The following is a 13,836-nucleotide window of genomic DNA, read 5'->3' on the forward strand; positions in this document are numbered from 1 at the left end:
TACAATACCTTTTAGGTTAGGGTAAATGGTAATAGGAAAACACAGATTAGAGTAAAGTTTAAGGGGCAACAAAGATGCCTGGAAGGGTTAATATACTATTAAAAAATTACATATAATATCACAACATTTGTTTTGATTGAAAAATATTTGCCAGACGGTTTGCTTCAAAAACTTAGTCTTCCAGTTTAGATTAATAAAAATTGATTGCTTCAAATGCATTCGGGGCCATTTTTAAATTTTAACCAATAAAAAAATTCCTTGCTAATTTTGATTAGTGATTTGGTAAGAATATTTGAGTAAGAGGATTTGTAACCATAAAAGTGAGCAAAAAGTTTTGAAATTTAAAATAAAAATTTTATTCATTTAGTTAATCTAAGAATTGCGATGATTAATAGAGCTTGAATAATAGATGCCCATATGGAATATCTATTGATTCATATCAGAAATCATCCATCATCTATGCATTTAAGATGTAAGAAGGGTTAGAATAAACTAGTAGGGGTAGATAAGGAATTAGGAATGTAGAAATATACCATATGTTTATAGTATAGCTCATTTATCCACTTTACAAACCTCCTTAGATCCAGTCTTAAAATATATTTTTTAAACAGAAAAGTTGGTCAATCTTGAAAATAACTTAAAATTACTTAGTTGGGACAAATCGTATAATAGCTCTTTTAACATTCATTTACTGTCACATTTGCAGTTTTTTTAAATATTTAATTAACAAAATTTTTAAAATCTAGGCTAGGCTTAAAATTTTGTTCCCACTGCACGTCTCATATAGTTCTTAATTTGTTGTGTCTAATTCTTCGATTAGTTTAACCCTTCAAATTTCAACTCATATTTTTTTTAAATATTATTAATTGACCCGTTAACAGTAAAAAATTGGGATTGTTCAGTTTTTATAAGCCACTCAAAATGAATAAACGAATATTCATTGTTAGATGTGACACGGTTCAAGGTTTTATACTGTATTAACATTTAGGCTCCAAGAAAAATGAAACAAAAATCAGCATTACTATGAGAAATGCAACAAAATTAATTAAAAATAATTATCCTTATTATTGAAATTAAAAAATATTTAATTTTAATAGATAATATAACCTTTTTTAATGCCTAAATGTAATTTTTTAATTGACCAGAACTAACATTAAAAAATACTGAGTAAAAGGATAATTATAAATTCCTTTATCAGAATTGTTTTATAACTTTCTGAACAAAAACTAAAAATGCAAAACTGGTATTGATAAACGTAATCTAATAAGTTTTTTTTATTACAATACAATTTTTATAAAAGAGAAATATTGAAAAATATCGTAAAATAAATTAAGAAGGCTTTATACATTGAAATAAATGAAACGCAAAATTTAGGATGACAAAGAATGAATCATGATTTGAATATTTATCACCTGACTTTAATTTTACACATAACATAAAAATAAAGTTTAAGACCTCATTTATAAAAACGATCAAGAGTTGCGTTATTGCATAATTAAGCCAATAAATAGGTATAAATGTATGAATATGAAACGTTATGATGATAACGCTATGATGAGATTTGAAAAACATATGTTGCGATGCGTTGATGTAAAATATGCTGTACTATTATAAAAATAATAGCGAATTCGATAAAAAGGTATATGATTTTTCTTAAATATTATATAAAATAATTATATCTATTTTAGTTTTATCTTAAATTAGTTTTTAAAACTGAATCAGCTGTAATAACGCTGCGATAAATAATGCGTTTAATCTAGCGCAGCGTAAGAAACTTAAATTTTTCGCATCCTATTAATAATTTTGCGGGTTTCCATGGACACATCACATTGATTATATAATATCTATTAATTATCTATTAGGTTTTGCATGAAGGTTGAATAATAAAATTGCAAATTTTGTTTAATTATTTAAACTTAAAGCTGAGAATAATATAAAAATAGTTACAAGTGGATAGGAATAATTATTGAAATTTTCGCTATAAACTTGTTAAATCTAAAAATCTTCTATATTCCACTCGATAATGGCAGATGAAACAATGGATATAATATATAAAAGAGTAGCTTTTTTAGATTTATTTTATTTGGAAGAAGATTTAAATATAAATTAAATATTTTTAGGATTTTATATAAAATATCGTTAACAAATTTTTAACACTTATTTAACGTGATAAAAGGATGTATTATTTAGATTTACTTTCGACATCAAGTAATAGAGAGGGTATTGTTATGATGGCTTGCCTAAAGTTAGTAGACTGGCTTATAAATGAGGCGTTAGTGTTCTAGAAGTCATTTAATTTAAAACAAGAAATTAAGTGGGTGCCCCTTTTAAAAATGTTAGAAGAAAATGTCTTTTTAATTAATATGCAAAGTATGTTTTCAATCAAGTATTAAATAATCGTAACAAACTAGCAGTGGATCACTCAATAAATAAGGAACAATTTGCGATCAAAAAACTTGATGGAAATCATATGTCAAAGTTCTATTGAGATAATTTAGATTTTTTTTTAGATTACACGATGTTTGAAATATATACACTAAGGTTTAAATTTTTTAGTAGATACTATCTTAAAGGAAAAAATATTTACCATTCTTTTCTAAGTATAATGATTAAATTATTTAAAATTCTAATTCACCCTCCCTGTCACTACCGAAAGATCATTTTAAGGTCAACATGTTTAAAATCTTACCTACGCTCTAAAATAAAGCAACAAGGAGTAAATAATATGGCAATTTTAAATGTTAATAAGGAGGGGGCAAAAGAATTGGATTTAAATGCAATAATGAATTATGTTTATGAATAAAATTGAAATTAGAAGATTGTCATAATAACATTTATTTTATTATATAGATTATAAGCTAGTCATTCAAAATTGATAGATATTAAAAAACAATATTATTTCGTCATTTATGCTTCATAAAATTGAAATTTTACATTGTCCAAAACTCAAGAAAAATCTTATTTTTGACATATACTTGAAAAATGAGTCACCACCTCAGAAATATACTGGAGAATTTTGAATTGCTAACCTACTATTTCTTGCAAATTATTATTAAAGCAAATGGAGGATAAAAATTTATCAACCAAAATAAAATTTGAAATCGTCACAAAAGATAAAAAAAAAACTTAAAGGTAACAAAAAAAACATAATTTCTGAGATATATTTATCAATTTATTAGGATTATATTAAATTTTGAGAATTCTTCTATAAAATATTAAACAATGTGTTTTTGAAAATAATGTGACAAGTATAGTTTTTCCAAACATGTATTGACTGACATAATTTCTAATCACATTGACTATTTTTTTTACCCCACAAAATATAAGAAAGAAAATAACAAATACATTTTATATTATAATTGTACAAAAAAATATTGTTCCGTCACCTAATTTTTTCCTTTGAATATTTATCCTTTTTTTTACAATTGTTCATCAGCGGTAAACAGGTATAATTTTGTTTCAAACAAATGTTAAGCAAAATCTTTTTGGCATGTTTGGCAAAATCTTTTACAAATATCAAATAGACGTAAAAGTTAAGCATGTAATTCAGGGCTTCTAGTACATTCGTGAAGATTATTATTAACCGAAAATAGTTTTGTTGTCTCAAGTGCGGATTATCTATCAAGGCTGCCACCGCCTGGGGTACGCAACATATAAAATATTGAATTCCGGCACTAATCAACATGGATGTCAATCGTTTTTCATCCCTTTCATATTTAGCCTTTTTGCGTGTTACGGCTTTCAAATCATCTTTAGGTTTGTGGTTACTTTTGCTAGACCTGCTGGTCATTGAGTTAATAGGCTTGTCAACCATGTCTCGGGCATATTTAAACGATTTTTTAAAACTGAGTCTAATCGGTTTTATTTCTCCTGCAATATCGCTACTTAACTCTGAGCTCATTGTAGGAATCGTATCGTTAGCATTCAGAAACGACGAGTCTGTCGGAATTTCCAAAGAGTTTTCCATGGCGCTAACGTTATTTTTTTCTAAATCTTGTTTAATAGACTTCCTGATCAACATGCCGCTTACTGGGCTGGAGTTGTTTTCGTTATTCAATATGTTATTTGAATTTATACTATAATTCATCATAAATTTCTCCTTTAAAAATTTTTTTGACGATTTTTTCAAAATACCATTTTTATCTTTCATGTTTAAGCTCAAACCCGCATCATCTTCAATTGGATTAGGAATACTCTCTTCTATATTCTCGACACTAATCGAAGGATTGATATGCTTAATTTTATTGTTCATCAATTTTTCCTGCATACTAGGTTCACTAAACCCCGATTTCATTAACCTCTTTCTCATCACGAGTTTCCTGAACCTGAGAATTATTTGTGTATTGAGAAATATAATGACTATTAATGGTACTACAGTGAGTAATATTTCTCTTATCCAATCGTAGACCAGAATGACTTGTTTTTCTTTATATTGTTCGTTTAAGGTAAAATAGTATTTGTCATGCTTATATTTACTCGCGTATTTCGTGACATTTATAATAGGCGATATCGTAATATCCCTCGTGCTATTCAAATATCGTGGATAATTGTTGCTATTCAGTATCGGGAAAACTTTAAAACGCATGGTTCTAGGTATCATAACAATAAACGAGGTCAGAAAGCATACGATTATTATTATTATCACGCGAGGAGGGGAACTAAAAGCTTTGTATTTATGTGGAAAGGTCAGAGCGGTATAACGGTCCCACGTTAGGGCGCAAGTTAGTAATGTACTGGATTTCATGAAGCCATTTATTAGAACAAACGAGACATGAGCTAGGAAAAAATTCCAACCATATCTATAGTTTAGTTGCCATTTTTTAGACGAAGCCATGACGTGTAACAATGGCCAGGGAATCATAAGAAAACAAGAGAGTAAATCTGACATGGCCAAGAAGGTGATGTACCTTAAAAAGAATAATTTTTTTGTTAAAAAAATTTAATTTTCGATCAAATTCGCTTTAATAATATTACATTTTTTGTAACTCAAAAAATATTAAGTTTGAGTCATCAAAATTTAGTTTATGTTAACAGTTTAATTAATCCTATTATAATAGCGAACTCAATATTCCAGAAAAATATAATGCAAGCCTGAAGATTTTGCTCAGTGATGGCACAATAGTTTGGACATCTATTAGCGAAATCCTAGGATTTTGTAGAAAAAAAATCTCGAGTTAGCCGTTTTTAAAAAATCTGTCAAATCGAGCCATTTAACCACACTACTTGTTACTAGTGTTTTTAAATGGCTCGTTTGAGCCGATATTTAAAAACGGCTAACTCATTACTTCATCCAGAGAAAAATATTACCCAAGATGGAAGATTTTGCTCATAGAAGGAACAAGGGTCATATATTATCGAAATCTTGAGGTTTAAGCAATATTTTTCTGGCTAAAATATTGAGTCAGCCGTTTTTAAAAATCGGCTCAAAACGAGCCGTTTAACAACTATACTTGTGACTATAAAATATTGACAACTAATACACTAATTTAAATATAAATTAATTACAAAATAAATATATATAATAGACGTAAAAATCATTATAAAATAAATGTCTCGAAAATGACATTGTAAAAATGGGGAATTTTTTAAAGCATATAAAATTTGATATATAAATTTAAATTATACGTATAAAGAAATATTGGAAATATGGATTAATGCACAAAAAACATTCTTAAGAATTATTGCATATATAAATTCAAATTATTCTTAAAAATATATGTTGTATCTAAAATTTATTGTTGTAACATGGCTGGAATTAAGCCAATTTTTAAAAACGGCTAACTCACATTTAAGTCAGAAAAACTGCCTAAACCTCGAGATTTTGCTAATTGGTGTTCAAGCCTTTGTGCCATCTATAAAAATCTTTCGCCTTATATAATATTTTTCTGGATAAAATATTAGGTTAGCTATTTTAAAAATCGGCTCAAATCGAACTGTTTAAGATTACTATTAAATATAGTAAAAAATATAATTAAGAAGCCTAATTATATATTTTATGATGTAAAACTCAATATTTTTGAGATTGAGATAATTTTTTAATGATTTCATCAGTGCTTGGTGTTATCCCTATGTATATTAAGAAGGGTAAACACCCATTAAATTTATCAGAGGTATAACTTCTTAGTAATGTTATTAAACCTCCCAATTTGAGTCAATTTTTAAAGCAGCTCACCTAATATATTATCCAGGAGATTGAAAACCTGAAGAATTTTCTCATATGGTATAAAAGTTTGGACTAGAGGTCTGCAATGAGCGGGTTTTTCGCCCACCCATTCATGCCCCTCCATACTTAGGGCGGGCGTAGTTTGGGCGGGTGGCGGGCGGATTAAAAGAATTTTAAGTAATAAGAAGGCGTGGTTTTATTTTATAATATTGCATAGTATATATGTTTAATAAAAAATACATAAAATAAATAAATAAAGTGCTGTTATTATTCATGTTAAAGATGGAAATGTTCTCTTAATATGTGAAGCAAGCATTTTTTGGAACATTATCAACCATATTTAACCTTTTATACCACAATTTGCGTTCACTAGTAATGCATTATGGGAATAAAAATCTGCCAAATGTTTAATTTTTCTCTAACAAGACTTGTAAAGGAAGGATTCGGAAGGATTTTATTTTGCGGTAATAATATTTGCTGATAAGTGCCAAGAACCTTTCATTCATCTTAGTTATAGAAGTATACAAGAGGGTGATAACGAGATTTATTCTATGGCATTCTTCGACTGACCCTATATTAATATGGGAACGATAGGCTAGCCTTGCTGCATGTCGAGGTAGATAAATATTACAACAATGACATAATATATGAAATTCGTCATCTATATTTGCCCTAATTTCCTTAAGTTCCAATATAATGCTTTCAGCTTCATAGTCTCAATCATACTTTGAAATATTTTACTTTAGTTTTGCAGTGAAAAAGTTTCAGATGATTTGCGAAATTTTAAAATGGTAAAAAAATATAACGCCAAAGAAAATTTGAAATCGATATTAATTATAGAATAAATTAGTATTCTATTTATTTCTGCTGTGAATGTGATAAATAAAAGTAAATTGGAATATATATGCAATATGATTTAGTAATCAGTAAGGTTTTGAAAAGTATTCTAGCCGCCTTCTGGATTTTTTCACTTTAGGTGGGATTTGTCTCGCCTCCCTCGCTACGTACGCGCCTGGTTCTAAAGGGCGGGAAAAGTCCCAGATTTTCTCGGGAGAAATTTTAATAAAATTCCCGACATTTCACATGTCAACAAAATTGGCTAATATTTCATTTTAACATTTAATTAATTTAATGTATAATTAAGACATGCTTCAAAAACTTTCAAAATATAGATTTTTATCATTTGACAAAAAAAAAATTAATAAGAGTAATAACAAACAACAATCTTTTAATATTGTGTAAGTTTATAATATATATTTCCAAATAATATAAAATTGACAAAATTTTTAGAAATTAAAATATTCCTTTTTTCGTTAACATTATTAGTTCCAATTATTTACCGCACAAAAAATAAAATTAATTAACTCTGACAAAATAGTAAAGTTTATTAGGGTGTACAATGCACGTTAAAAGCGGAATACTGATTCTCATAATAATACACTTCCTAACTGGAATATTAATTTATATTGAATTATCAATATACTTATTTTAAAAAATAGATGTTTAATGATTATAAAATAAAAATTTCATTTAGCAAAAAGTTCAACATCCGATAGAATCTTCGTGAAATTACGATTTTTTGATAAATAGCAAAATTAAGATTTCCCCTCAAAATTTACAAATAAAAATTCTTAAGATTCGGAAACCACGTCTGACATTTGAAAATATTTCGAACAGTAACCATTTTTTAATGTAACCCTTTGGGTAATAATGCATAGCCGTTATTGATTTTTATACTGTATTTATTAAAATATTTTACGTTGTTATTTTTTATATTCAAAATAATTTTATGCTTTTGAGTAGCGTCTGTGGCTTAGTCTGTCAGTGATTGTCTTCGAAAAAAAGAAATAATCCGAATTTTTGGGTACGAATTCAAGAGGGATCATGCTTTTTTCTAAAGCTAACTAGGTGGTACATCCTGGGGGAGGGGGGTGATATACAATAGATCGGATCGATCAATGATTCCCTTAATATATTAAAAAATAAATGAGTCTTGTTGCATCTTAGTAAATTTTGGTCATTGTTTAGCCAGTGGGCTAACGCAACTCTTTGTCAATCTTATCCGATTATCAATTATTATTTTTTGCTTTTTTAAATTGATTTTTACAAGTTGAAATTTTTTTTATTTAAAGTTCATAACAACTTGGCAACTCTTCCATTTTAACAAAATTTTTGTTTATAACTTTATATCAAGCAACATTTTATTTAATTATTAAAATTCCCAATAAAATGAACCGGTCTAATTTGAGTAAAATTCCCAAGAAAATTAGATATATTTTGCTGTATTTTTTAAAAATAATTTTTCAATATATTATAATTTATAATAATCGAAACTTATGAAGCTTTGCACGAGATGAAAAACATATTGCTAAAGGTAATTATGGTATGAAAATATTATTTATAATTATTAAGGTGTAAATATAAATCATATTATTCTCTTCATTTTACAACATAATTTTTAAACTAATATTCGTGTCAGGTAAGGGTAGTGTAGTGGTAATAAATGATTAATAATGGTTAATATAATATAATTAAACTTATAATAAATTTAAAAAAAATTAGACTACTATTACTGTTACAAGTTTCCTACAAGCTTTGCCTCCAGCCAAGCCCTCCCACTCCCCCAATGATGTGCGCATTATAATCAGGGATAAGGTTTTCTATGACTTTAAGAGCACAAGACAAAATATTTTAATCTTATTTGATTCGACAGTTCTGGAGGGCAAGAAAATGGCATGATTTTAAAAGTCAAAAACGGGTTAGAGAATAATTTACAAATCCGGATCTAGTGATATTAAAGGGTTCGATTTTTAATAACGGATAACTCAATATTATAAATCAAAATATATTACGCAAGTTGATCATAGATGTCAGAAAGGTTTAGACAGTTTGGGCGTCTATTAATGAAATCTCGAGGCTTGCGTTTTATCCAAGCTAAAATCTTAATATAAAATCGGAGTAAACGAGTCATTGAAAACACTACTCTGGAATATTTTTCTTAAAAACTCGTGCCAGCAAAAATCCGGGCCAGGTTGGAAAATAAAATCCGGTTTCTAAATTTCGACATCAGCAACTCTCTGTTTACAGTTATAGGCCTATTCAAAAACGAATATGAAGCGAATTTGAATTATTCGTACTGTATAATTACGAATAGTAAATCACTTAATTTATTCAAAAGAATCGAATACGAAAAATTTACTATTCGACTCGTAGACATTTTTAAGCCTATATTACATATAAAAGTTGAAATTCGTAAAAAAAAATTCTCTTAAAATTTATGAGGAAAAATAGTTGTTCCAAATAAATATTATTTTGTGAAGTTATTTTTTTATAATAAATGAGATTATATTACAATGAATGATTTTCATAAAAACTTGCTAATTTATTATTATACAAATTACTTTAATTAGGTGAACAATTTTGAATTTAATTGAAATCAGATGTTAACTATAAAACTAATTCATAGTTAATTGTTTTAATAAAAGTCAAAAATATTCAAAATTTAAATTAAAAAATTAAATAAAATGAATATTGATATATCATTGTAATATTTTTCTAACTTAAATTTTTTAATTAAAAATATAAATACATTGGAAACATTTTTAAAATAATATTTATGCTTTATGATGTTTATAACTATAATTTAACGATTTTATTGAGTTATAATTATCATGTATAAATATTATTTTATTTAGATTTATAGGACATAATGATGATCTTTTAGAGTTCAGATTGAGCCCAGCTATGGAAAATACACGCTCGCTGGGTGAGCTCGTAGAATGCACAGGACCTTACTAAATAATATTAAAAGTTTAAGAAAATCCAATGCACTTAGCTACAAAAATCTGAGTTATCTTTTATCTCAAGGTGAAAATAATGAACCTTTCTAAACTAATTAAATAGTCTTGTTGTTCTAGATTATTGTTTTGAATATATGAGTGTTTGGTAGCCAACTTCATATAATCGAATTCTGAAGCAACTTCAGTCTTTTCACATTCTGTTACTTATATGTTATAATGGCAATAAAAGGAAAATCATTAATTAAAATTTCCTTTTATGATAAAAAATAAATTTTATATGATGAGTTGTAGATTGCATTAAGAAAATATTGTATTATTACTTATATAATAATTGATGGTCTTATACAAAAGATTTGAAACATCAAAAATTAGAATAATAAAATATATAATAATATTTCAATACCTTTTCTGTAAATTACTATCCTAATAATAACATATGATTTTGTTACAAATCAAAGGTTTTTATAGCAAATAATATTTATTAATTTTAAAAAATAAAATCGCATTTATTAATAATTTAAATAAAAAATAATTAATATGATTTTTCTTCTAATTACGATTCATAAATACTATATAGAATAAATATAATTTTTAATTATAAAAATATAAATCACGCCTCTACGCCGCTGAAATTTTACATCGGAGTAGCACCGACACTTTTGGCGGCGGGTTGACTTGGTAAAAAACACCGGCGGCGTATGTTACAATTTAAAATTAACCAAATAATTTATTTTTTAAATAAAGAAAAGTATAATGATGATTAAATTAGGGAATCAAACCGAACCCAAAGATGGAGTTCGTACCTTTACCTAATACCGAACATGAACCGTACTCCATAAGTTGCAAATCTGGTTCAAAAAGTTTCTAATTTTATATTTCGTTACAATTACAAATCAAATTATACATAGTATATATATACAATAATTCGATCCAAAAATTTTACTATTTTCTATTAATCAATTAAATGCCTATTAGGGCTAGTGTTGGTTTAAAATAAATTTTGATTCAGTTGAATTAGGGTACTTTTAATATACCCTTTAGAAAACTATGTCCATATATAATAAAAGAAAATATTTAAATTGATTGAAAATAATGAAAGTTAAAAACCGCCCGGCCCCAAATTTTTTTTAGTTCGGGCTTGGTCGGGCCTAATATATTTTTGAAAAAATTTCGGGCTGGGCGTAAAAAATTATTTAGATCGCTAGTAGAATTTGATAAATTTTCTGATGATTACAAGTGTTCAATTGAATAATTCTGCAAAATCAAAAATGAATTTAACATAACTTCTTAAATTGCTGTAAATATTTTATATATTACTAGTACTAATTGACTTAAATATATTTATATATCTTGATACCTCTCTATCAATAATACAATAGAACGAAGAAGTCAATCAGCTTTTATAGTTTTTTTATGGAATTTATGAATACTGGTTTCTGAAAATTTAAGATGCATGAATTTTAGCAACTCATTATTGCCAAAGGCTATCTCAACAGAGACTTTGGTTGATGATAATTTATATTAAAAATTTATTTGGATCAGTTTTACACGTTATTATAGCAATATATAACGAAAATGAAGATTTTTCAGCGGCAAAAATAAAAATGGAGATTTTTCACAAGATATCCCCGGCAATGTGGGCCCATCAAATTTTTAGATAAGCGGTCGGTTAAGTGTTAGCAAACGGTTGAATCACAATATTTTAATAATATAAAAAAAATTAGATCGATAAAGCCAACAAAAAGTGCCTTACATCTAAGCTAACTTAGAGATTAAATCTTTTTTTTAAATTTTTTAAGTTTTCCACATCAATCTACACCTGAATTTAAAAAAGGACTGATCAATAATCATTCGCGTTTCTAAAAATAATATTTTAATATTTATACCATTAACGTCCCCTTATGGATATATATTTATTAAATTTTTAAATATATATTAACATTAGAGACATAATAGGCTAGAAAATAGATAAACATTTTCCGATAATATTAAATATAAATGTATATAATAGTAGATTATTAACCTCTAGTTTTTATTTGATAAAAATTGAATAGGAAATACAAATATGTTTCTGAAAATTATTTAAAAAAAATATTCATATCATAAAATTTGCCCGAATTTATTTATCTTGATAGATATCATGATTTGATCAAGAAATTAAAGTCTGATTTCAAATTTGATCTTAATTTATGGTATTTCGACGATGTCTCATTTGGCGGATCTATACCCAATGTTTTGTCGGCCATAGAATTCGTTGAAATGGAAGCTTCGAAATTTGGCCTTAATAGAAAAAATGTAAAATATTTTCTATCAACAATATGTATTTTACCCCTCTCCCAGATTTTAAAATCATTCTGCACGAGTAACTCTGTCTTTTAGGTTCCCCTATGGGTTCTTCAACTACCTCTTGTCAAAATTTTTTTGACAATGTGATTCAATTTCTTTTTAATTCGCTTAAGAATCTTCCCAAGCATCAGTTTTTTTTCCTCACCAAAAAATATTTTCTTACCTTAACTTCTACACATCTTTAAATCTTTCCCGGCTTTTTAATTTAATTCCCTCCTTAAGTCCTTCGTTAAAATTTACACATTTTATGGAATCCCTTCTAGTCCTAAAGTTTTCCTATTTTAATTGGTCATTTACCTCTATGCCTACTTACCAGGGAGGCCTTGGATTTTCATCCGCCTAATGGTAATTGCTTGTTTCCTTTCTTCACGGATATCCTTTAACGACTCTAACTTCGGCCATAGCTTACTCTAGTTTTCCAAGGATCTGAACACCAGTGTCAAGTATTTAAAGAACTTTCTAGTTTCCATGCTTCAATGTGCATTTGAAAAACTTTGTTTGTGTGCCGATCTAAGTCTTTCAACTACTCAGAAACGCTAAAAAAAATCCTAACGGCCATGAATGGCTAGATGCGATTCCGAGTGGTAAAAAGAATATATTACTCGCAAACGATGAGTTTCAAATAGCATTGGCAATAGGCTAGGGTGTCTTATCCCTTCTGTTGACATCTGCCTGCAATAAGCAAGTTGATCCATTTTCTAGACATTGTTTCTCCTGCTTCAAAGTCAATGCCCGTTTTTTGCGACATGACAATCTAAATAAGTTGATCGGCAAATCTTTGATTTCGGCCGGTCTCCAATAGTTTGGAGTCCTTAGGTCTTCTAAATGAGGATGGTAAGCGTCCTGATGGCATGTCTTTAACATCTTGACTCGGTGGCAAAAGACTTGTCTGGGATGTCTCATGTGTTACCTCATTTCCGGTTAATATAAACTCGGACCCCTTGGAACTTCAAATAAAAAAAAATGCAAAAAGTACAGTTCCCTCCTTAATTCTTTTATTTTTATTCCCCTAATTTTTAGTGTTTTGGGTAACCCAGGTCCCCAATCCTAAAAATTTTTAAATCAATTGGGTAAAAAAATTTCAATAAGGACATAAGTCAAAAACGAGTCGCTACTCCTCAAGCAAAAGATCCAATTTGAAATCCTAAAAGGGAACTACAAGTGTTTCTTCGAAACACTCCCTTTCCCTTTTAGCTTTCTTAGTTTTTTTATTCTTTATGTATATTGTATTATTAAAAATTAATTTAAATTTTATATTGTTAATTTAACTTCATTGATTTTTTATTTAAGAGTTAATAATGATTGTCAATTTCTTATATGTTTTATTCTTCCCAATTGTTTATTTAAAAAATTAAAAAATTTTTTTTTAATAATTGCGAATAATTTTATTTAAAAAATAAGAATAAATCCTTTATTTATATTATAATGTTTGGTCATATGGAAAAAAAATTCGATATAATAAAATTTCTCTTCATGATTAATAATTTAATTTTTAATTAACTTTTTTTATTCAATAAAGAAAAAAAA

The sequence above is a fragment of the Gordionus sp. m RMFG-2023 genome, chromosome 1, assembly GCF_954871325.1.
Source record: "Gordionus sp. m RMFG-2023 chromosome 1, tfGorSpeb1-WG-v2, whole genome shotgun sequence".
In the NCBI taxonomy this organism is placed as follows: Eukaryota; Metazoa; Nematomorpha; class Gordioida; order Chordodea; family Parachordodidae; genus Gordionus; species Gordionus sp. m RMFG-2023.